The sequence below is a fragment of the Lithobates pipiens genome, unplaced genomic scaffold, assembly GCF_037356315.1.
Source record: "Lithobates pipiens isolate NorthernLeopardFrog02 unplaced genomic scaffold, aLitPip1_a1.2 Scaffold_28, whole genome shotgun sequence".
Lineage (NCBI taxonomy): Eukaryota > Metazoa > Chordata > Amphibia > Anura > Ranidae > Lithobates > Lithobates pipiens.
In genome coordinates, this window is record NW_027507789.1 from 129,502,300 (window position 1) to 129,526,465 (window position 24,166).

General features: G+C 40.4%; 21 non-coding genes across 21 annotated transcripts; all 21 read right to left on the minus strand.

Moving 5' to 3' along the window:
• Positions 1 to 862: 862 nt before the first annotated feature.
• On the minus strand, positions 863 to 944 carry TRNAL-AAG (transfer RNA leucine (anticodon AAG)). Its single transcript has one exon. It is a non-coding gene; the product is annotated as a tRNA-Leu (tRNA).
• Positions 945 to 2,482: 1,538 nt separating this feature from the next.
• On the minus strand, positions 2,483 to 2,564 carry TRNAL-AAG (transfer RNA leucine (anticodon AAG)). The gene has a single exon. It is a non-coding gene; the product is annotated as a tRNA-Leu (tRNA).
• Positions 2,565 to 3,138: 574 nt separating this feature from the next.
• On the minus strand, positions 3,139 to 3,220 carry TRNAL-UAG (transfer RNA leucine (anticodon UAG)). The gene has a single exon. It is a non-coding gene; the product is annotated as a tRNA-Leu (tRNA).
• Positions 3,221 to 4,102: 882 nt separating this feature from the next.
• On the minus strand, positions 4,103 to 4,184 carry TRNAL-AAG (transfer RNA leucine (anticodon AAG)). The gene has a single exon. It is a non-coding gene; the product is annotated as a tRNA-Leu (tRNA).
• A 574-nt stretch (positions 4,185 to 4,758) lies between these two features.
• TRNAL-UAG (transfer RNA leucine (anticodon UAG)) lies at positions 4,759 to 4,840 on the minus strand. The gene has a single exon. It is a non-coding gene; the product is annotated as a tRNA-Leu (tRNA).
• An 871-nt stretch (positions 4,841 to 5,711) lies between these two features.
• Positions 5,712 to 5,793, minus strand: TRNAL-AAG (transfer RNA leucine (anticodon AAG)). Its single transcript has one exon. It is a non-coding gene; the product is annotated as a tRNA-Leu (tRNA).
• Positions 5,794 to 7,331: 1,538 nt separating this feature from the next.
• On the minus strand, positions 7,332 to 7,413 carry TRNAL-AAG (transfer RNA leucine (anticodon AAG)). Its single transcript has one exon. It is a non-coding gene; the product is annotated as a tRNA-Leu (tRNA).
• A 1,538-nt stretch (positions 7,414 to 8,951) lies between these two features.
• TRNAL-AAG (transfer RNA leucine (anticodon AAG)) lies at positions 8,952 to 9,033 on the minus strand. Its single transcript has one exon. It is a non-coding gene; the product is annotated as a tRNA-Leu (tRNA).
• A 1,538-nt stretch (positions 9,034 to 10,571) lies between these two features.
• On the minus strand, positions 10,572 to 10,653 carry TRNAL-AAG (transfer RNA leucine (anticodon AAG)). The gene has a single exon. It is a non-coding gene; the product is annotated as a tRNA-Leu (tRNA).
• A 1,538-nt stretch (positions 10,654 to 12,191) lies between these two features.
• Positions 12,192 to 12,273, minus strand: TRNAL-AAG (transfer RNA leucine (anticodon AAG)). The gene has a single exon. It is a non-coding gene; the product is annotated as a tRNA-Leu (tRNA).
• A 1,538-nt stretch (positions 12,274 to 13,811) lies between these two features.
• On the minus strand, positions 13,812 to 13,893 carry TRNAL-AAG (transfer RNA leucine (anticodon AAG)). The gene has a single exon. It is a non-coding gene; the product is annotated as a tRNA-Leu (tRNA).
• Positions 13,894 to 14,467: 574 nt separating this feature from the next.
• TRNAL-UAG (transfer RNA leucine (anticodon UAG)) lies at positions 14,468 to 14,549 on the minus strand. Its single transcript has one exon. It is a non-coding gene; the product is annotated as a tRNA-Leu (tRNA).
• An 871-nt stretch (positions 14,550 to 15,420) lies between these two features.
• TRNAL-AAG (transfer RNA leucine (anticodon AAG)) lies at positions 15,421 to 15,502 on the minus strand. The gene has a single exon. It is a non-coding gene; the product is annotated as a tRNA-Leu (tRNA).
• An 824-nt stretch (positions 15,503 to 16,326) lies between these two features.
• On the minus strand, positions 16,327 to 16,408 carry TRNAL-AAG (transfer RNA leucine (anticodon AAG)). The gene has a single exon. It is a non-coding gene; the product is annotated as a tRNA-Leu (tRNA).
• Positions 16,409 to 17,946: 1,538 nt separating this feature from the next.
• Positions 17,947 to 18,028, minus strand: TRNAL-AAG (transfer RNA leucine (anticodon AAG)). The gene has a single exon. It is a non-coding gene; the product is annotated as a tRNA-Leu (tRNA).
• A 574-nt stretch (positions 18,029 to 18,602) lies between these two features.
• TRNAL-UAG (transfer RNA leucine (anticodon UAG)) lies at positions 18,603 to 18,684 on the minus strand. Its single transcript has one exon. It is a non-coding gene; the product is annotated as a tRNA-Leu (tRNA).
• Positions 18,685 to 19,566: 882 nt separating this feature from the next.
• TRNAL-AAG (transfer RNA leucine (anticodon AAG)) lies at positions 19,567 to 19,648 on the minus strand. The gene has a single exon. It is a non-coding gene; the product is annotated as a tRNA-Leu (tRNA).
• A 574-nt stretch (positions 19,649 to 20,222) lies between these two features.
• Positions 20,223 to 20,304, minus strand: TRNAL-UAG (transfer RNA leucine (anticodon UAG)). Its single transcript has one exon. It is a non-coding gene; the product is annotated as a tRNA-Leu (tRNA).
• Positions 20,305 to 21,186: 882 nt separating this feature from the next.
• On the minus strand, positions 21,187 to 21,268 carry TRNAL-AAG (transfer RNA leucine (anticodon AAG)). The gene has a single exon. It is a non-coding gene; the product is annotated as a tRNA-Leu (tRNA).
• A 574-nt stretch (positions 21,269 to 21,842) lies between these two features.
• Positions 21,843 to 21,924, minus strand: TRNAL-UAG (transfer RNA leucine (anticodon UAG)). Its single transcript has one exon. It is a non-coding gene; the product is annotated as a tRNA-Leu (tRNA).
• Positions 21,925 to 23,462: 1,538 nt separating this feature from the next.
• TRNAL-UAG (transfer RNA leucine (anticodon UAG)) lies at positions 23,463 to 23,544 on the minus strand. Its single transcript has one exon. It is a non-coding gene; the product is annotated as a tRNA-Leu (tRNA).
• Positions 23,545 to 24,166: the final 622 nt, after the last annotated feature.

The following is a 24,166-nucleotide window of genomic DNA, read 5'->3' on the forward strand; positions in this document are numbered from 1 at the left end:
GGACTAAAAAGAGGCATGACAGTCTACATTCCATGCTCTGCATTCATTGTTTGTATGTGACATGTACGTAACATGTATGTCATGTGTGTCATATGTATGTAACGTGTGTAACATGTATTTCATAAGTGTATGACATGTATGTAACATGCATTCAACATGTATGTCATATGTATGTATAATCTGTGTAATATGTGTGTAACACGTATGTAATATGTGTGATATGTATGCCATATGTGTATTGTGTGTCATATGTGTAACATGTATGTAACATGTGTGTACCATGCATGTCATATGCATGCCATATGTGTGTAACATGTATGTAAGATATGTGCAACATGCATGTCATATGTGTGTCATATTAATGTAACATGTGTGTGACATGCATGGCATATGTGTGTAGCATGTATGTGATGTGTATGACATGTATGTTATATGTGTGTAATATGTGTAACATGCATGTGACATGTGTGTAAAATTGTGTCTAAATGGTGTGTAACATGAGTGTGACATGTATGTAACATGCATGCAACATGTATATCATATGTATGTAACATTTGTGTAATATGTGTGAACTATGTGTGTAATATGTAAGTAGCACGTGTGTCACATGTGTGTAACATGTATGTCATATGTGTGTAGTGTGTGTAGCATGTATGTAATATGTGCACAACATGCATATTATATGTATGTATCATGTATCAAACAAAACATGCAATGATTGCAGCTTTTCTAATGCTGCTAAAGCAGAGAGGTAAGTGTTTTTTGAGATTCCAGTGAGTTGGGAAAGGAACTGCAGTAAATTGCAGGAGCAAGATCAGAGAAGCTTGAGCCCTAGAGGGTAGGGATTTTGTTAAAAGGAGTTTGGCAGCAGTGGGATTCGAACCCACGCCCCCAAAGAGACTGGAGCCTTAATCCGGCGCCTTAGACCGCTCGGCCATGCTACCCATAAAAGTGAACACGTTATCGACTAAAATCGGGTGGGACATTCCATGCTCTGCATTCATTGCTTGAGCTGGAGGCCTCAGAACTCTAAACTACAAGTATTCACCACTTTATCCATTATAAAAGGTAGTTGAAGTTTCACGGAGATGGCCAAGATGCCACCTTATGTGTTTCAGTCCTCTTTCTGAGGCAGCAGGTGGTGGTCACTTTACACTTGAGAGTGGACTTTGGGTGCAGCATTCTGTGGCAAGTTCACTTGGCACTCTGCTGAAAAGTGTGCCAGCTTTTCATTAGTACTGCTTGTTTTTTGGTGTCCACACTTAAAGTGTTAATGTGGAATCTAGCTTACAGGAGAGGTAATCACGTTCAGTTGGACTTGTTTTGTAACGTTGACAAGATTTCACTAGTCATCTCATCAGAAGTGTGCCCTTTTGGAAGACTTCTCAACCAAAGCATGCAATTTCCTAATGCTGCTGTTCTGAGATTCCAGTGTGTTGAGCAAGGAATGCCAGCAAAGTGCAGCAGAAACTTCAGAGACGCTTGAGCAATCAAGGATAGGCATTTGTTAAAAGAGCTTGGCAGCAGTGGGATTTGAACCCACACCTCCAAAGAGACTGGAGCCTAAATACAGCGCCTTAGACCGCTCGGCCATGCTACCTGTGAAAGTGCTCTTGCTAAGGACTAAAAAGAGGCATGACAGTCTACATTCCATGCTCTGCATTCATTGTTTGTATGTGACATGTACGTAACATGTATGTCATGTGTGTCATATGTATGTAACATGTGTAACATGTATTTCATAAGTGTATGACATGTATGTAACATGCATTCAACATGTATGTCATATGTATGTATAATCTGTGTAATATGTGTGTAACACGTATGTAATATGTGTGATATGTATGCCATATGTGTATTGTGTGTCATATGTGTAACATGTATGTAACATGTGTGTACCATGCATGTCATATGCATGCCATATGTGTGTAACATGTATGTAAGATATGTGCAACATGCATGTCATATGTGTGTCATATTAATGTAACATGTGTGTGACATGCATGGCATATGTGTGTAGCATGTATGTGATGTGTATGACATGTATGTTATATGTGTGTAATATGTGTAACATGCATGTGACATGTGTGTAAAATTGTGTCTAAATGGTGTGTAACATGAGTGTGACATGTATGTAACATGCATGCAACATGTATATCATATGTATGTAACATTTGTGTAATATGTGTGAACTATGTGTGTAATATGTAAGTAGCACGTGTGTCACATGTGTGTAACATGTATGTCATATGTGTGTAGTGTGTGTAGCATGTATGTAATATGTGCACAACATGCATATTATATGTATGTATCATGTATCAAACAAAACATGCAATGATTGCAGCTTTTCTAATGCTGCTAAAGCAGAGAGGTAAGTGTTTTTTGAGATTCCAGTGAGTTGGGAAATGAACTGCAGTAAATTGCAGGAGCAAGATCAGAGAAGCTTGAGCCCTAGAGGGTAGGGATTTTGTTAAAAGGAGTTTGGCAGCAGTGGGATTCGAACCCACGCCCCCAAAGAGACTGGAGCCTTAATCCGGCGCCTTAGACCGCTCGGCCATGCTACCCATAAAAGTGAACACGTTATCGACTAAAATCGGGTGGGACATTCCATGCTCTGCATTCATTGCTTGAGCTGGAGGCCTCAGAACTCTAAACTACAAGTATTCACCACTTTATCCATTATAAAAGGTAGTTGAAGTTTCACGGAGATGGCCAAGATGCCACCTTATGTGTTTCAGTCCTCTTTCTGAGGCAGCAGGTGGTGGTCACTTTACACTTGAGAGTGGACTTTGGGTGCAGCATTCTGTGGCAAGTTCACTTGGCACTCTGCTGAAAAGTGTGCCAGCTTTTCATTAGTACTGCTTGTTTTTTGGTGTCCACACTTAAAGTGTTAATGTGGAATCTAGCTTACAGGAGAGGTAATCACGTTCAGTTGGACTTGTTTTGTAACGTTGACAAGATTTCACTAGTCATCTCATCAAAAGTGTGCCCTTTTGGAAGACTTCTCAACCAAAGCATGCAATTTCCTAATGCTGCTGTTCTGAGATTCCAGTGTGTTGAGCAAGGAATGCCAGCAAAGTGCAGCAGAAACTTCAGAGACGCTTGAGCAATCAAAGATAGGCATTTGTTACAAGAGCTTGGCAGCAGTGGGATTTGAACCCACGCCTCCAAAGAGACTGGAGCCTAAATCCAGCGCCTTAGACCGCTCGGCCATGCTACTTGTGAAAGTGCTCTTGCTAAGGACTAAAAAGAGGCATGACAGTCTACATTCCATGCTCTGCATTCATTGTTTGTATGTGACATGTACGTAACATGTATGCCATGTGTGTCATATGTATGTAACGTGTGTAACATGTATTTCATAAGTGTATGACATGTATGTAACATGCATTCAACATGTATGTCATATGTATGTATAATCTGTGTAATATGTGTGTAACACGTATGTAATATGTGTGATATGTATGCCATATGTGTATTGTGTGTCATATGTGTAACATGTATGTAACATGTGTGTACCATGCATGTCATATGCATGCCATATGTGTGTAACATGTATGTAAGATATGTGCAACATGCATGTCATATGTGTGTCATATTAATGTAACATGTGTGTGACATGCATGGCATATGTGTGTAGCATGTATGTGATGTGTATGACATGTATGTTATATGTGTGTAATATGTGTAACATGCATGTGACATGTGTGTAAAATTGTGTCTAAATGGTGTGTAACATGAGTGTGACATGTATGTAACATGCATGCAACATGTATATCATATGTATGTAACATTTGTGTAATATGTGTGAACTATGTGTGTAATATGTAAGTAGCATGTGTGTCACATGTGTGTAACATGTATGTCATATGTGTGTAGTGTGTGTAGCATGTATGTAATATGTGCACAACATGCATATTATATGTATGTATCATGTATCAAACAAAACATGCAATGATTGCAGCTTTTCTAATGCTGCTAAAGCAGAGAGGTAAGTGTTTTTTGAGATTCCAGTGAGTTGGGAAAGGAACTGCAGTAAATTGCAGGAGCAAGATCAGAGAAGCTTGAGCCCTAGAGGGTAGGGATTTTGTTAAAAGGAGTTTGGCAGCAGTGGGATTCGAACCCACGCCCCCAAAGAGACTGGAGCCTTAATCCAGCGCCTTAGACCGCTCGGCCATGCTACCCATAAAAATGAACATGTTATCGACTAAAATGGGGTGGGACATTCCATGCTCTGCATTCATTGCTTGAGCTGGAGGCCTCAGAACTCTAAACTACAAGTATTCACCACTTTATCCATTATAAAAGGTAGTTGAAGTTTCACGGAGATGGCCAAGATGCCACCTTATGTGTTTCAGTCCTCTTTCTGAGGCAGCAGGTGGTGGTCACTTTACACTTGAGAGTGGACTTTGGGTGCAGCATTCTGTGGCAAGTTCACTTGGCACTCTGCTGAAAAGTGTGCCAGCTTTTCATTAGTACTGCTTGTTTTTTGGTGTCCACACTTAAAGTGTTAATGTGGAATCTAGCTTACAGGAGAGGTAATCACGTTCAGTTGGACTTGTTTTGTAACGTTGACAAGATTTCACTAGTCATCTCATCAGAAGTGTGCCCTTTTGGAAGACTTCTCAACCAAAGCAAGCAATTTCCTAATGCTGCTGTTCTGAGATTCCAGTGTGTTGAGCAAGGAATGCCAGCAAAGTGCAGCAGAAACTTCAGAGACGCTTGAGCAATCAAGGATAGGCATTTGTTAAAAGAACTTGGCAGCAGTGGGATTTGAACCCACGCCTCCAAAGAGACTGGAGCCTAAATCCAGCGCCTTAGACCGCTCGGCCATGCTACTTGTGAGAGTGCTCTTGCTAAGGACTAAAAAGAGGCATGACAGTCTACATTCCATGCTCTGCATTCATTGTGTGTATGTGACATGTATGTAACATTTATGTCATGTGTGTCATATGTATGTAACGTGTGTAACATGTATTTCATAAGTGTATGACATGTATGTAACATGCATTCAACATGTATGTCATATGTATGTATAATCTGTGTAATATGTGTGTAACACGTATGTAATATGTGTGATATGTATGCCATATGTGTATTGTGTGTCATATGTGTAACATGTATGTAACATGTGTGTACCATGCATGTCATATGCATTCCATATGTGTGTAACATGTATGTAAGATATGTGCAACATGCATGTCATATGTGTGTCATATTAATGTAACATGTGTGTGACATGCATGGCATATGTGTGTAGCATGTATGTGATGTGTATGACATGTATGTTATATGTGTGTAATATGTGTAACATGCATGTGACATGTGTGTAAAATTGTGTCTAAATGGTGTGTAACATGAGTGTGACATGTATGTAACATGTATATCATATGTATGTAACATTTGTGTAATATGTGTGAACTATGTGTGTAATATGTAAGTAGCACGTGTGTCACATGTGTGTAACATGTATGTCATATGTGTGTAGTGTGTGTAGCATGTATGTAATATGTGCACAACATGCATATTATATGTATGTATCATGTATCAAACAAAACATGCAATGATTGCAGCTTTTCTAATGCTGCTAAAGCAGAGAGGTAAGTGTTTTTTGAGATTCCAGTGAGTTGGGAAAGGAACTGCAGTAAATTGCAGGAGCAAGATCAGAGAAGCTTGAGCCCTAGAGGGTAGGGATTTTGTTAAAAGGAGTTTGGCAGCAGTGGGATTCGAACCCACGCCCCCAAAGAGACTGGAGCCTTAATCCAGCGCCTTAGACCGCTCGGCCATGCTACCCACAAAAATAAACACGTTATCGACTAAAATCGGGTGGGACATTCCATGCTCTGCATTCATTGCTTGAGCTGGAGGCCTCAGAACTCTAAACTACAAGTATTCACCACTTTATCCATTATAAAAGGTAGTCGAAGTTTCACGGAGATGGCCAAGATGCCACCTTATGTGTTTCAGTCCTCTTTCTGAGGCAGCAGGTGGTGGTCACTTTACACTTGAGAGTGGACTTTGGGTGCAGCATTCTGTGGCAAGTTCACTTGGCACTCTGCTGAAAAGTGTGCCAGCTTTTCATTAGTACTGCTTGTTTTTTGGTGTCCACACTTAAAGTGTTAATGTGGAATCTAGCTTACAGGAGAGGTAATCACGTTCAGTTGGACTTGTTTTGTAACGTTGACAAGATTTCACTAGTCATCTCATCAGAAGTGTGCCCTTTTGGAAGACTTCTCAACCAAAGCATGCAATTTCCTAATGCTGCTGTTCTGAGATTCCAGTGTGTTGAGCAAGGAATGCCAGCAAAGTGCAGCAGAAACTTCAGAGACGCTTGAGCAATCAAGGATAGGCATTTGTTAAAAGAACTTGGCAGCAGTGGGATTTGAACCCACGCCTCCAAAGAGACTGGAGCCTAAATCCTGCGCCTTAGACCGCTCGGCCATGCTACTTGTGAGAATGCTCTTGCTAAGGACTAAAAAGAGGCATGACAGTCTACATTCCATGCTCTGCATTCATTGTGTGTATGTGACATGTATGTAACATTTATGTCATGTGTGTCATATGTATGTAACGTGTGTAACATGTATTTCATAAGTGTATGACATGTATGTAACATGCATTCAACATGTATGTCATATGTATGTATAATCTGTGTAATATGTGTGTAACACGTATGTAATATGTGTGATATGTATGCCATATGTGTATTGTGTGTCATATGTGTAACATGTATGTAACATGTGTGTACCATGCATGTCATATGCATGCCATATGTGTGTAACATGTATGTAAGATATGTGCAACATGCATGTCATATGTGTGTCATATTAATGTAACATGTGTGTGACATGCATGGCATATGTGTGTAGCATGTATGTGATGTGTATGACATGTATGTTATATGTGTGTAATATGTGTAACATGCATGTGACATGTGTGTAAAATTGTGTCTAAATGGTGTGTAACATGAGTGTGACATGTATGTAACATGCATGCAACATGTATATCATATGTATGTAACATTTGTGTAATATGTGTGAACTATGTGTGTAATATGTAAGTAGCACGTGTGTCACATGTGTGTAACATGTATGTCATATGTGTGTAGTGTGTGTAGCATGTATGTAATATGTGCACAACATGCATATTATATGTATGTATCATGTATCAAACAAAACATGCAATGATTGCAGCTTTTCTAATGCTGCTAAAGCAGAGAGGTAAGTGTTTTTTGAGATTCCAGTGAGTTGGGAAAGGAACTGCAGTAAATTGCAGGAGCAAGATCAGAGAAGCTTGAGCCCTAGAGGGTAGGGATTTTGTTAAAAGGAGTTTGGCAGCAGTGGGATTCGAACCCACGCCCCCAAAGAGACTGGAGCCTTAATCCAGCGCCTTAGACCGCTCGGCCATGCTACCCATAAAAATGAACACGTTATCGACTAAAATCGGGTGGGACATTCCATGCTCTGCATTCATTGCTTGAGCTGGAGGCCTCAGAACTCTAAACTACAAGTATTCACCACTTTATCCATTATAAAAGGTAGTTGAAGTTTCACGGAGATGGCCAAGATGCCACCTTATGTGTTTCAGTCCTCTTTCTGAGGCAGCAGGTGGTGGTCACTTTACACTTGAGAGTGGACTTTGGGTGCAGCATTCTGTGGCAAGTTCACTTGGCACTCTGCTGAAAAGTGTGCCAGCTTTTCATTAGTACTGCTTGTTTTTTGGTGTCCACACTTAAAGTGTTAATGTGGAATCTAGCTTACAGGAGAGGTAATCACGTTCAGTTGGACTTGTTTTGTAACGTTGACAAGATTTCACTAGTCATCTCATCAGAAGTGTGCCCTTTTGGAAGACTTCTCAACCAAAGCATGCAATTTCCTAATGCTGCTGTTCTGAGATTCCAGTGTGTTGAGCAAGGAATGCCAGCAAAGTGCAGCAGAAACTTCAGAGACGCTTGAGCAATCAAGGATAGGCATTTGTTAAAAGAGCTTGGCAGCAGTGGGATTTGAACCCACACCTCCAAAGAGACTGGAGCCTAAATACAGCGCCTTAGACCGCTCGGCCATGCTACCTGTGAAAGTGCTCTTGCTAAGGACTAAAAAGAGGCATGACAGTCTACATTCCATGCTCTGCATTCATTGTTTGTATGTGACATGTACGTAACATGTATGTCATGTGTGTCATATGTATGTAACGTGTGTAACATGTATTTCATAAGTGTATGACATGTATGTAACATGCATTCAACATGTATGTCATATGTATGTATAATCTGTGTAATATGTGTGTAACACGTATGTAATATGTGTGATATGTATGCCATATGTGTATTGTGTGTCATATGTGTAACATGTATGTAACATGTGTGTACCATGCATGTCATATGCATGCCATATGTGTGTAACATGTATGTAAGATATGTGCAACATGCATGTCATATGTGTGTCATATTAATGTAACATGTGTGTGACATGCATGGCATATGTGTGTAGCATGTATGTGATGTGTATGACATGTATGTTATATGTGTGTAATATGTGTAACATGCATGTGACATGTGTGTAAAATTGTGTCTAAATGGTGTGTAACATGAGTGTGACATGTATGTAACATGCATGCAACATGTATATCATATGTATGTAACATTTGTGTAATATGTGTGAACTATGTGTGTAATATGTAAGTAGCACGTGTGTCACATGTGTGTAACATGTATGTCATATGTGTGTAGTGTGTGTAGCATGTATGTAATATGTGCACAACATGCATATTATATGTATGTATCATGTATCAAACAAAACATGCAATGATTGCAGCTTTTCTAATGCTGCTAAAGCAGAGAGGTAAGTGTTTTTTGAGATTCCAGTGAGTTGGGAAAGGAACTGCAGTAAATTGCAGGAGCAAGATCAGAGAAGCTTGAGCCCTAGAGGGTAGGGATTTTGTTAAAAGGAGTTTGGCAGCAGTGGGATTCGAACCCACGCCCCCAAAGAGACTGGAGCCTTAATCCGGCGCCTTAGACCGCTCGGCCATGCTACCCATAAAAGTGAACACGTTATCGACTAAAATCGGGTGGGACATTCCATGCTCTGCATTCATTGCTTGAGCTGGAGGCCTCAGAACTCTAAACTACAAGTATTCACCACTTTATCCATTATAAAAGGTAGTTGAAGTTTCACGGAGATGGCCAAGATGCCAACTTATGTGTTTCAGTCCTCTTTCTGAGGCAGCAGGTGGTGGTCACTTTACACTTGAGAGTGGACTTTGGGTGCAGCATTCTGTGGCAAGTTCACTTGGCACTCTGCTGAAAAGTGTGCCAGCTTTTCATTAGTACTGCTTGTTTTTTGGTGTCCACACTTAAAGTGTTAATGTGGAATCTAGCTTACAGGAGAGGTAATCACGTTCAGTTGGACTTGTTTTGTAACGTTGACAAGATTTCACTAGTCATCTCATCAGAAGTGTGCCCTTTTGGAAGACTTCTCAACCAAAGCATGCAATTTCCTAATGCTGCTGTTCTGAGATTCCAGTGTGTTGAGCAAGGAATGCCAGCAAAGTGCAGCAGAAACTTCAGAGACGCTTGAGCAATCAAGGATAGGCATTTGTTAAAAGAGCTTGGCAGCAGTGGGATTTGAACCCACACCTCCAAAGAGACTGGAGCCTAAATACAGCGCCTTAGACCGCTCGGCCATGCTACCTGTGAAAGTGCTCTTGCTAAGGACTAAAAAGAGGCATGACAGTCTACATTCCATGCTCTGCATTCATTGTTTGTATGTGACATGTACGTAACATGTATGTCATGTGTGTCATATGTATGTAACATGTGTAACATGTATTTCATAAGTGTATGACATGTATGTAACATGCATTCAACATGTATGTCATATGTATGTATAATCTGTGTAATATGTGTGTAACACGTATGTAATATGTGTGATATGTATGCCATATGTGTATTGTGTGTCATATGTGTAACATGTATGTAACATGTGTGTACCATGCATGTCATATGCATGCCATATGTGTGTAACATGTATGTAAGATATGTGCAACATGCATGTCATATGTGTGTCATATTAATGTAACATGTGTGTGACATGCATGGCATATGTGTGTAGCATGTATGTGATGTGTATGACATGTATGTTATATGTGTGTAATATGTGTAACATGCATGTGACATGTGTGTAAAATTGTGTCTAAATGGTGTGTAACATGAGTGTGACATGTATGTAACATGCATGCAACATGTATATCATATGTATGTAACATTTGTGTAATATGTGTGAACTATGTGTGTAATATGTAAGTAGCACGTGTGTCACATGTGTGTAACATGTATGTCATATGTGTGTAGTGTGTGTAGCATGTATGTAATATGTGCACAACATGCATATTATATGTATGTATCATGTATCAAACAAAACATGCAATGATTGCAGCTTTTCTAATGCTGCTAAAGCAGAGAGGTAAGTGTTTTTTGAGATTCCAGTGAGTTGGGAAAGGAACTGCAGTAAATTGCAGGAGCAAGATCAGAGAAGCTTGAGCCCTAGAGGGTAGGGATTTTGTTAAAAGGAGTTTGGCAGCAGTGGGATTCGAACCCACGCCCCCAAAGAGACTGGAGCCTTAATCCGGCGCCTTAGACCGCTCGGCCATGCTACCCATAAAAGTGAACACGTTATCGACTAAAATCAGGTGGGACATTCCATGCTCTGCATTCATTGCTTGAGCTGGAGGCCTCAGAACTCTAAACTACAAGTATTCACCACTTTATCCATTATAAAAGGTAGTTGAAGTTTCACGGAGATGGCCAAGATGCCAACTTATGTGTTTCAGTCCTCTTTCTGAGGCAGCAGGTGGTGGTCACTTTACACTTGAGAGTGGACTTTGGGTGCAGCATTCTGTGGCAAGTTCACTTGGCACTCTGCTGAAAAGTGTGCCAGCTTTTCATTAGTACTGCTTGTTTTTTGGTGTCCACACTTAAAGTGTTAATGTGGAATCTAGCTTACAGGAGAGGTAATCACGTTCAGTTGGACTTGTTTTGTAACGTTGACAAGATTTCACTAGTCATCTCATCAGAAGTGTGCCCTTTTGGAAGACTTCTCAACCAAAGCATGCAATTTCCTAATGCTGCTGTTCTGAGATTCCAGTGTGTTGAGCAAGGAATGCCAGCAAAGTGCAGCAGAAACTTCAGAGACGCTTGAGCAATCAAGGATAGGCATTTGTTAAAAGAGCTTGGCAGCAGTGGGATTTGAACCCACACCTCCAAAGAGACTGGAGCCTAAATACAGCGCCTTAGACCGCTCGGCCATGCTACCTGTGAAAGTGCTCTTGCTAAGGACTAAAAAGAGGCATGACAGTCTACATTCCATGCTCTGCATTCATTGTTTGTATGTGACATGTACGTAACATGTATGTCATGTGTGTCATATGTATGTAACGTGTGTAACATGTATTTCATAAGTGTATGACATGTATGTAACATGCATTCAACATGTATGTCATATGTATGTATAATCTGTGTAATATGTGTGTAACACGTATGTAATATGTGTGATATGTATGCCATATGTGTATTGTGTGTCATATGTGTAACATGTATGTAACATGTGTGTACCATGCATGTCATATGCATGCCATATGTGTGTAACATGTATGTAAGATATGTGCAACATGCATGTCATATGTGTGTCATATTAATGTAACATGTGTGTGACATGCATGGCATATGTGTGTAGCATGTATGTGATGTGTATGAAATGTATGTTATATGTGTGTAATATGTGTAACATGCATGTGACATGTGTGTAAAATTGTGTCTAAATGGTGTGTAACATGAGTGTGACATGTATGTAACATGCATGCAACATGTATATCATATGTATGTAACATTTGTGTAATATGTGTGAACTATGTGTGTAATATGTAAGTAGCACGTGTGTCACATGTGTGTAACATGTATGTCATATGTGTGTAGTGTGTGTAGCATGTATGTAATATGTGCACAACATGCATATTATATGTATGTATCATGTATCAAACAAAACATGCAATGATTGCAGCTTTTCTAATGCTGCTAAAGCAGAGAGGTAAGTGTTTTTTGAGATTCCAGTGAGTTGGGAAAGGAACTGCAGTAAATTGCAGGAGCAAGATCAGAGAAGCTTGAGCCCTAGAGGGTAGGGATTTTGTTAAAAGGAGTTTGGCAGCAGTGGGATTCGAACCCACGCCCCCAAAGAGACTGGAGCCTTAATCCGGCGCCTTAGACCGCTCGGCCATGCTACCCATAAAAGTGAACACGTTATCGACTAAAATCGGGTGGGACATTCCATGCTCTGCATTCATTGCTTGAGCTGGAGGCCTCAGAACTCTAAACTACAAGTATTCACCACTTTATCCATTATAAAAGGTAGTTGAAGTTTCACGGAGATGGCCAAGATGCCACCTTATGTGTTTCAGTCCTCTTTCTGAGGCAGCAGGTGGTGGTCACTTTACACTTGAGAGTGGACTTTGGGTGCAGCATTCTGTGGCAAGTTCACTTGGCACTCTGCTGAAAAGTGTGCCAGCTTTTCATTAGTACTGCTTGTTTTTTGGTGTCCACACTTAAAGTGTTAATGTGGAATCTAGCTTACAGGAGAGGTAATCACGTTCAGTTGGACTTGTTTTGTAACGTTGACAAGATTTCACTAGTCATCTCATCAGAAGTGTGCCCTTTTGGAAGACTTCTCAACCAAAGCATGCAATTTCCTAATGCTGCTGTTCTGAGATTCCAGTGTGTTGAGCAAGGAATGCCAGCAAAGTGCAGCAGAAACTTCAGAGACGCTTGAGCAATCAAGGATAGGCATTTGTTAAAAGAGCTTGGCAGCAGTGGGATTTGAACCCACACCTCCAAAGAGACTGGAGCCTAAATACAGCGCCTTAGACCGCTCGGCCATGCTACCTGTGAAAGTGCTCTTGCTAAGGACTAAAAAGAGGCATGACAGTCTACATTCCATGCTCTGCATTCATTGTTTGTATGTGACATGTACGTAACATGTATGTCATGTGTGTCATATGTATGTAACATGTGTAACATGTATTTCATAAGTGTATGACATGTATGTAACATGCATTCAACATGTATGTCATATGTATGTATAATCTGTGTAATATGTGTGTAACACGTATGTAATATGTGTGATATGTATGCCATATGTGTATTGTGTGTCATATGTGTAACATGTATGTAACATGTGTGTACCATGCATGTCATATGCATGCCATATGTGTGTAACATGTATGTAAGATATGTGCAACATGCATGTCATATGTGTGTCATATTAATGTAACATGTGTGTGACATGCATGGCATATGTGTGTAGCATGTATGTGATGTGTATGACATGTATGTTATATGTGTGTAATATGTGTAACATGCATGTGACATGTGTGTAAAATTGTGTCTAAATGGTGTGTAACATGAGTGTGACATGTATGTAACATGCATGCAACATGTATATCATATGTATGTAACATTTGTGTAATATGTGTGAACTATGTGTGTAATATGTAAGTAGCACGTGTGTCACATGTGTGTAACATGTATGTCATATGTGTGTAGTGTGTGTAGCATGTATGTAATATGTGCACAACATGCATATTATATGTATGTATCATGTATCAAACAAAACATGCAATGATTGCAGCTTTTCTAATGCTGCTAAAGCAGAGAGGTAAGTGTTTTTTGAGATTCCAGTGAGTTGGGAAAGGAACTGCAGTAAATTGCAGGAGCAAGATCAGAGAAGCTTGAGCCCTAGAGGGTAGGGATTTTGTTAAAAGGAGTTTGGCAGCAGTGGGATTCGAACCCACGCCCCCAAAGAGACTGGAGCCTTAATCCGGCGCCTTAGACCGCTCGGCCATGCTACCCATAAAAGTGAACACGTTATCGACTAAAATCAGGTGGGACATTCCATGCTCTGCATTCATTGCTTGAGCTGGAGGCCTCAGAACTCTAAACTACAAGTATTCACCACTTTATCCATTATAAAAGGTAGTTGAAGTTTCACGGAGATGGCCAAGATGCCAACTTATGTGTTTCAGTCCTCTTTCTGAGGCAGCAGGTGGTGGTCACTTTACACTTGAGAGTGGACTTTGGGTGCAGCATTCTGTGGCAAGTTCACTTGGCACTCTGCTGAAAAGTGTGCCAGCTTTTCATTAGTACTGCTTGTTTTTTGGTGTCCACACTTAAAGTGTTAATGTGGAATCTAGCTTACAGGAGAGGTAATCACGTTCAGTTGGACTTGTTTTGTAACGTTGACAAGATTTCACTAGTCATCTCATCAGAAGTGTGCCCTTTTGGAAGACTTCTCAACCAAAGCATGCAATTTCCTAATGCTGCTGTTCTGAGATTCCAGTGTGTTGAGCAAGGAATGCCAGCAAAGTGCAGCAGAAACTTCAGAGACGCTTGAGCAATCAAGGATAGGCATTTGTTAAAAGAGCTTGGCAGCAGTGGGATTTGAACCCACGCCTCCAAAGAGACTGGAGCCTAAATCCAGCGCCTTAGACCGCTCGGCCATGCTACCTGTGAAAGTGCTCTTGCTAAGGACTAAAAAGAGGCATGACAGTCTACATTCCATGCTCTGCATTCATTGTGTGTATGTGACATGTACGTAACACGTATGTCATGTGTGTCATATGTATGTAACGTGTGTAACATGTATTTCATAAGTGTATGACATGTATGTAACATGCATTCAACATGTATGTCATATGTATGTATAATCTGTGTAATATGTGTGTAACACGTATGTAATATGTGTGATATGTATGCCATATGTGTATTGTGTGTCATATGTGTAACATGTATGTAACATGTGTGTACCATGCATGTCATATGCATGCCATATGTGTGTAACATGTATGTAAGATATGTGCAACATGCATGTCATATGTGTGTCATATTAATGTAACATGTGTGTGACATGCATGGCATATGTGTGTAGCATGTATGTGATGTGTATGACATGTATGTTATATGTGTGTAATATGTGTAACATGCATGTGACATGTGTGTAAAATTGTGTCTAAATGGTGTGTAACATGAGTGTGACATGTATGTAACATGTATATCATATGTATGTAACATTTGTGTAATATGTGTGAACTATGTGTGTAATATGTAAGTAGCACGTGTGTCACATGTGTGTAACATGTATGTCATATGTGTGTAGTGTGTGTAGCATGTATGTAATATGTGCACAACATGCATATTATATGTATGTATCATGTATCAAACAAAACATGCAATGATTGCAGCTTTTCTAATGCTGCTAAAGCAGAGAGGTAAGTGTTTTTTGAGATTCCAGTGAGTTGGGAAAGGAACTGCAGTAAATTGCAGGAGCAAGATCAGAGAAGCTTGAGCCCTAGAGGGTAGGGATTTTGTTAAAAGGAGTTTGGCAGCAGTGGGATTCGAACCCACGCCCCCAAAGAGACTGGAGCCTTAATCCAGCGCCTTAGACCGCTCGGCCATGCTACCCACAAAAATAAACACGTTATCGACTAAAATCGGGTGGGACATTCCATGCTCTGCATTCATTGCTTGAGCTGGAGGCCTCAGAACTCTAAACTACAAGTATTCACCACTTTATCCATTATAAAAGGTAGTTGAAGTTTCACGGAGATGGCCAAGATGCCACCTTATGTGTTTCAGTCCTCTTTCTGAGGCAGCAGGTGGTGGTCACTTTACACTTGAGAGTGGACTTTGGGTGCAGCATTCTGTGGCAAGTTCACTTGGCACTCTGCTGAAAAGTGTGCCAGCTTTTCATTAGTACTGCTTGTTTTTTGGTGTCCACACTTAAAGTGTTAATGTGGAATCTAGCTTACAGGAGAGGTAATCACGTTCAGTTGGACTTGTTTTGTAACGTTGACAAGATTTCACTAGTCATCTCATCAGAAGTGTGCCCTTTTGGAAGACTTCTCAACCAAAGCATGCAATTTCCTAATGCTGCTGTTCTGAGATTCCAGTGTGTTGAGCAAGGAATGCCAGCAAAGTGCAGCAGAAACTTCAGAGACGCTTGAGCAATCAAGGATAGGCATTTGTTAAAAGAGCTTGGCAGCAGTGGGATTTGAACCCACGCCTCCAAAGAGACTGGAGCCTAAATCCAGCGCCTTAGACCGCTCGGCCATGTATCATGTATCAAACAAAACATGCAATGATTGCAGCTTTTCTAATGCTGCTAAAGCAGAGAGGTAAGTGTTTTTTGAGATTCCAGTGAGTTGGGAAAGGAACTGCAGTAAATTGCAGGAGCAAGATCAGAGAAGCTTGAGCCCTAGAGGGTAGGGATTTTGTTAAAAGGAGTTTGGCAGCAGTGGGATTCGAACCCACGCCCCCAAAGAGACTGGAGCCTTAATCCAGCGCCTTAGACCGCTCGGCCATGCTACCCATAAAAATGAACACGTTATCGACTAAAATCGGGTGGGACATTCCATGCTCTGCATTCATTGCTTGAGCTGGAGGCCTCAGAACTCTAAACTACAAGTATTCACCACTTTATCCATTATAAAAGGTAGTTGAAGTTTCACGGAGATGGCCAAGATGCCACCTTATGTGTTTCAGTCCTCTTTCTGAGGCAGCAGGTGGTGGTCACTTTACACTTGAGAGTGGACTTTGGGTGCAGCATTCTGTGGCAAGTTCACTTGGCACTCTGCTGAAAAGTGTGCCAGCTTTTCATTAGTACTGCTTGTTTTTTGGTGTCCACACTTAAAGTGTTAATGTGGAATCTAGCTTACAGGAGAGGTAATCACGTTCAGTTGGACTTGTTTTGTAACGTTGACAAGATTTCACTAGTCATCTCATCAGAAGTGTGCCCTTTTGGAAGACTTCTCAACCAAAGCATGCAATTTCCTAATGCTGCTGTTCTGAGATTCCAGTGTGTTGAGCAAGGAATGCCAGCAAAGTGCAGCAGAAACTTCAGAGACGCTTGAGCAATCAAGGATAGGCATTTGTTAAAAGAGCTTGGCAGCAGTGGGATTTGAACCCACACCTCCAAAGAGACTGGAGCCTAAATACAGCGCCTTAGACCGCTCGGCCATGCTACCTGTGAAAGTGCTCTTGCTAAGGACTAAAAAGAGGCATGACAGTCTACATTCCATGCTCTGCATTCATTGTTTGTATGTGACATGTACGTAACATGTATGTCATGTGTGTCATATGTATGTAACATGTGTAACATGTATTTCATAAGTGTATGACATGTATGTAACATGCATTCAACATGTATGTCATATGTATGTATAATCTGTGTAATATGTGTGTAACACGTATGTAATATGTGTGATATGTATGCCATATGTGTATTGTGTGTCATATGTGTAACATGTATGTAACATGTGTGTACCATGCATGTCATATGCATGCCATATGTGTGTAACATGTATGTAAGATATGTGCAACATGCATGTCATATGTGTGTCATATTAATGTAACATGTGTGTGACATGCATGGCATATGTGTGTAGCATGTATGTGATGTGTATGACATGTATGTTATATGTGTGTAATATGTGTAACATGCATGTGACATGTGTGTAAAATTGTGTCTAAATGGTGTGTAACATGAGTGTGACATGTATGTAACATGCATGCAACATGTATATCATATGTATGTAACATTTGTGTAATATGTGTGAACTATGTGTGTAATATGTAAGTAGCACGTGTGTCACATGTGTGTAACATGTATGTCATATGTGTGTAGTGTGTGTAGCATGTATGTAATATGTGCACAACATGCATATTATATGTATGTATCATGTATCAAACAAAACATGCAATGATTGCAGCTTTTCTAATGCTGCTAAAGCAGAGAGGTAAGTGTTTTTTGAGATTCCAGTGAGTTGGGAAAGGAACTGCAGTAAATTGCAGGAGCAAGATCAGAGAAGCTTGAGCCCTAGAGGGTAGGGATTTTGTTAAAAGGAGTTTGGCAGCAGTGGGATTCGAACCCACGCCCCCAAAGAGACTGGAGCCTTAATCCGGCGCCTTAGACCGCTCGGCCATGCTACCCATAAAAGTGAGCACGTTATCGACTAAAATCAGGTGGGACATTCCATGCTCTGCATTCATTGCTTGAGCTGGAGGCCTCAGAACTCTAAACTACAAGTATTCACCACTTTATCCATTATAAAAGGTAGTTGAAGTTTCACGGAGATGGCCAAGATGCCAACTTATGTGTTTCAGTCCTCTTTCTGAGGCAGCAGGTGGTGGTCACTTTACACTTGAGAGTGGACTTTGGGTGCAGCATTCTGTGGCAAGTTCACTTGGCACTCTGCTGAAAAGTGTGCCAGCTTTTCATTAGTACTGCTTGTTTTTTGGTGTCCACACTTAAAGTGTTAATGTGGAATCTAGCTTACAGGAGAGGTAATCACGTTCAGTTGGACTTGTTTTGTAACGTTGACAAGATTTCACTAGTCATCTCATCAAAAGTGTGCCCTTTTGGAAGACTTCTCAACCAAAGCATGCAATTTCCTAATGCTGCTGTTCTGAGATTCCAGTGTGTTGAGCAAGGAATGCCAGCAAAGTGCAGCAGAAACTTCAGAGACGCTTGAGCAATCAAAGATAGGCATTTGTTACAAGAGCTTGGCAGCAGTGGGATTTGAACCCACGCCTCCAAAGAGACTGGAGCCTAAATCCAGCGCCTTAGACCGCTCGGCCATGCTACTTGTGAAAGTGCTCTTGCTAAGGACTAAAAAGAGGCATGACAGTCTACATTCCATGCTCTGCATTCATTGTTTGTATGTGACATGTACGTAACATGTATGCCATGTGTGTCATATGTATGTAACGTGTGTAACATGTATTTCATAAGTGTATGACATGTATGTAACATGCATTCAACATGTATGTCATATGTATGTATAATCTGTGTAATATGTGTGTAACACGTATGTAATATGTGTGATATGTATGCCATATGTGTATTGTGTGTCATATGTGTAACATGTATGTAACATGTGTGTACCATGCATGTCATATGCATGCCATATGTGTGTAACATGTATGTAAGATATGTGCAACATGCATGTCATATGTGTGTCATATTAATGTAACATGTGTGTGACATGCATGGCATATGTGTGTAGCATGTATGTGATGTGTATGACATGTATGTTATATGTGTGTAATATGTGTAACATGCATGTGACATGTGTGTAAAATTGTGTCTAAATGGTGTGTAACATGAGTGTGACATGTATGTAACATGCATGCAACATGTATATCATATGTATGTATTATTTGTGTAATATGTGTGAACTATGTGTGTAATATGTAAGTAGCACGTGTGTCACATGTGTGTAACATGTATGTCATATGTGTGTAGTGTGTGTAGCATGTATGTAATATGTGCACAACATGCATATTATATGTATGTATCATGTATCAAACAAAACATGCAATGATTGCAGCTTTTCTAATGCTGCTAAAGCAGAGATGTAAGTGTTTTTTGAGATTCCAGTGAGTTGGGAAAGGAACTGCAGTAAATTGCAGGAGCAAGATCAGAGAAGCTTGAGCCCTAGAGGGTAGGGATTTTGTTAAAAGGAGTTTGGCAGCAGTGGGATTCGAACCCACGCCCCCAAAGAGACTGGAGCCTTAATCCAGCGCCTTAGACCGCTCGGCCATGCTACCCATAAAAATTAACACGTTATCGACTAAAATGGGGTGGGACATTCCATGCTCTGCATTCATTGCTTGAGCTGGAGGCCTCAGAACTCTAAACTACAAGTATTCACCACTTTATCCATTATAAAAGGTAGTTGAAGTTTCACGGAGATGGCCAAGATGCCACCTTATGTGTTTCAGTCCTCTTTCTGAGGCAGCAGGTGGTGGTCACTTTACACTTGAGAGTGGACTTTGGGTGCAGCATTCTGTGGCAAGTTCACTTGGCACTCTGCTGAAAAGTGTGCCAGCTTTTCATTAGTACTGCTTGTTTTTTGGTGTCCACACTTAAAGTGTTAATGTGGAATCTAGCTTACAGGAGAGGTAATCACGTTCAGTTGGACTTGTTTTGTAACGTTGACAAGATTTCACTAGTCATCTCATCAGAAGTGTGCCCTTTTGGAAGACTTCTCAACCAAAGCATGCAATTTCCTAATGCTGCTGTTCTGAGATTCCAGTGTGTTGAGCAAGGAATGCCAGCAAAGTGCAGCAGAAACTTCAGAGACGCTTGAGCAATCAAGGATAGGCATTTGTTAAAAGAGCTTGGCAGCAGAGGGATTTGAACCCACGCCTCCAAAGAGACTGGAGCCTAAATCCAGCGCCTTAGACCGCTCGGCCATGCTACCTGTGAAAGTGCTATTGCTAAGGACTAAAAAGAGGCATGACAGTCTACATTCCATGCTCTGCATTCATTGTGTGTATGTGACATGTACGTAACATGTATGTCATGTGTGTCATATGTATGTAACGTGTGTAACATGTATTTCATAAGTGTATGACATGTATGTAACATGCATTCAACATGTATGTCATATGTATGTATAATCTGTGTAATATGTGTGTAACACGTATGTAATATGTTTGATATGTATGCCATATGTGTATTGTGTGTCATATGTGTAACATGTATGTAACATGTGTGTACCATGCATGTCATATGCATGCCATATGTGTGTAACATGTATGTAAGATATGTGCAACATGCATGTCATATGTGTGTCATATTAATGTAACATGTGTGTGACATGCATGGCATATGTGTGTAGCATGTATGTGATGTGTATGACATGTATGTTATATGTGTGTAATATGTGTAACATGCATGTGACATGTGTGTAAAATTGTGTCTAAATGGTGTGTAACATGAGTGTGACATGTATGTAACATGCATGCAACATGTATATCATATGTATGTAACATTTGTGTAATATGTGTGAACTATGTGTGTAATATGTAAGTAGCACGTGTGTCACATGTGTGTAACATGTATGTCATATGTGTGTAGTGTGTGTAGCATGTATGTAATATGTGCACAACATGCATATTATATGTATGTATCATGTATCAAACAAAACATGCAATGATTGCAGCTTTTCTAATGCTGCTAAAGCAGAGATGTAAGTGTTTTTTGAGATTCCAGTGAGTTGGGAAAGGAACTGCAGTAAATTGCAGGAGCAAGATAAGAGAAGCTTGAGCCCTAGAGGGTAGGGATTTTGTTAAAAGGAGTTTGGCAGCAGTGGGATTCGAACCCACGCCCCCAAAGAGACTGGAGCCTTAATCCAGCGCCTTAGACCGCTCGGCCATGCTACCCATAAAAATGAACATGTTATCGACTAAAATGGGGTGGGACATTCCATGCTCTGCATTCATTGCTTAAGCTGGAGGCCTCAGAACTCTAAACTACAAGTATTCACCACTTTATCCATTATAAAAGGTAGTTGAAGTTTCACGGAGATGGCCAAGATGCCACCTTATGTGTTTCAGTCCTCTTTCTGAGGCAGCAGGTGGTGGTCACTTTACACTTGAGAGTGGACTTTGGGTGCAGCATTCTGTGGCAAGTTCACTTGGCACTCTGCTGAAAAGTGTGCCAGCTTTTCATTAGTACTGCTTGTTTTTTGGTGTCCACACTTAAAGTGTTAATGTGGAATCTAGCTTACAGGAGAGGTAATCACGTTCAGTTGGACTTGTTTTGTAACGTTGACAAGATTTCACTAGTCATCTCATCAGAAGTGTGCCCTTTTGGAAGACTTCTCAACCAAAGCATGCAATTTCCTAATGCTGCTGTTCTGAGATTCCAGTGTGTTGAGCAAGGAATGCCAGCAAAGTGCAGCAGAAACTTCAGAGACGCTTGAGCAATCAAGGATAGGCATTTGTTAAAAGAGCTTGGCAGCAGTGGGATTTGAACCCACGCCTCCAAAGAGACTGGAGCCTAAATCCAGTGCCTTAGACCGCTCGGCCATGCTACCTGTGAAAGTGCTCTTGCTAAGGACTAAAAAGAGGCATGACAGTCTACATTCCATGCTCTGCATTCATTGTGTGTATGTGACATGTATGTAACATTTATGTCATGTGTGTCATATGTATGTAACATGTGTAACATGTATTTCATAAGTGTATGACATGTATGTAACATGCATTCAACATGTATGTCATATGTATGTATAATCTGTGTAATATGTGTGTAACACGTATGTAATATGTGTGATATGTATGCCATATGTGTATTGTGTGTCATATGTGTAACATGTATGTAACATGTGTGTACCATGCATGTCATATGCATGCCATATGTGTGTAACATGTATGTAAGATATGTGCAACATGCATGTCATATGTGTGTCATATTAATGTAACATGTGTGTGACATGCATGGCATATGTGTGTAGCATGTATGTGATGTGTATGACATGTATGTTATATGTGTGTAATATGTGTAACATGCATGTGACATGTGTGTAAAATTGTGTCTAAATGGTGTGTAACATGAGTGTGACATGTATGTAACATGCATGCAACATGTATATCATATGTATGTAACATTTGTGTAATATGTGTGAACTATGTGTGTAATATGTAAGTAGCACGTGTGTCACATGTGTGTAACATGTATGTCATATGTGTGTAGTGTGTGTAGCATGCATGTAATATGTGCACAACATGCATATTATATGTATGTATCATGTATCAAACAAAACATGCAATGATTGCAGCTTTTCTAATGCTGCTAAAGCAGAGAGGTAAGTGTTTTTTGAGATTCCAGTGAGTTGGGAAAGGAACTGCAGTAAATTGCAGGAGCAAGATCAGAGAAGCTTGAGCCCTAGAGGGTAGGGATTTTGTTAAAAGGAGTTTGGCAGCAGTGGGATTCGAACCCACGCCCCCAAAGAGACTGGAGCCTTAATCCAGCACCTTAGAGCGCTCGGCCATGCTACCCATAAAAATGAACACGTTATCGACTAAAATGGGGTGGGACATTCCATGCTCTGCATTCATTGCTTGAGCTGGAGGCCTCAGAACTCTAAACTACAAGTATTCACCACTTTATCCATTATAAAAGGTAGTTGAAGTTTCACGGAGATGGCCAAGATGCCACCTTATGTGTTTCAGTCCTCTTTCTGAGGCAGCAGGTGGTGGTCACTTTACACTTGAGAGTGGACTTTGGGTGCAGCATTCTGTGGCAAGTTCACTTGGCACTCTGCTGAAAAGTGTGCCAGCTTTTCATTAGTACTGCTTGTTTTTTGGTGTCCACACTTAAAGTGTTAATGTGGAATCTAGCTTACAGGAGAGGTAATCACGTTCAGTTGGACTTGTTTTGTAACGTTGACAAGATTTCACTAGTCATCTCATCAAAAGTGTGCCCTTTTGGAAGACTTCTCAACCAAAGCATGCAATTTCCTAATGCTGCTGTTCTGAGATTCCAGTGTGTTGAGCAAGGAATGCCAGCAAAGTGCAGCAGAAACTTCAGAGACGCTTGAGCAATCAAGGATAGGCATTTGTTAAAAGAGCTTGGCAGCAGTGGGATTTGAACCCACGCCTCCAAAGAGACTGGAGCCTAAATCCAGTGCCTTAGACCGCTCGGCCATGCTACTTGTGAGAGTGCTCTTGCTAAGGACTAAAAAGAGGCATGACAGTCTACATTCCATGCTCTGCATTCATTGTGTGTATGTGACATGTATGTAACATTTATGTCATGTGTGCCATATGTATGTAACGTGTGTAACATGTATTTCATAAGTGTATGACATGTATGTAACATGCATTCAACATGTATGTCATATGTATGTATAATCTGTGTAATATGTGTGTAACACGTATGTAATATGTGTGATATGTATGCCATATGTGTATTGTGTGTCATATGTGTAACATGTATGTAACATGTGTGTACCATGCATGTCATATGCATGCCATATGTGTGTAACATGTATGTAAGATATGTGCAACATGCATGTCATATGTGTGTCATATTAATGTAACATGTGTGTGACATGCATGGCATATGTGTGTAGCATGTATGTGATGTGTATGACATGTATGTTATATGTGTGTAATATGTGTAACATGCATGTGACATGTGTGTAAAATTGTGTCTAAATGGTGTGCAACATGAGTGTGACATGTATGTAACATGCATGCAACATGTATATCATATGTATGTAACATTTGTGTAATATGTGTGAACTATGTGTGTAATATGTAAGTAGCACGTGT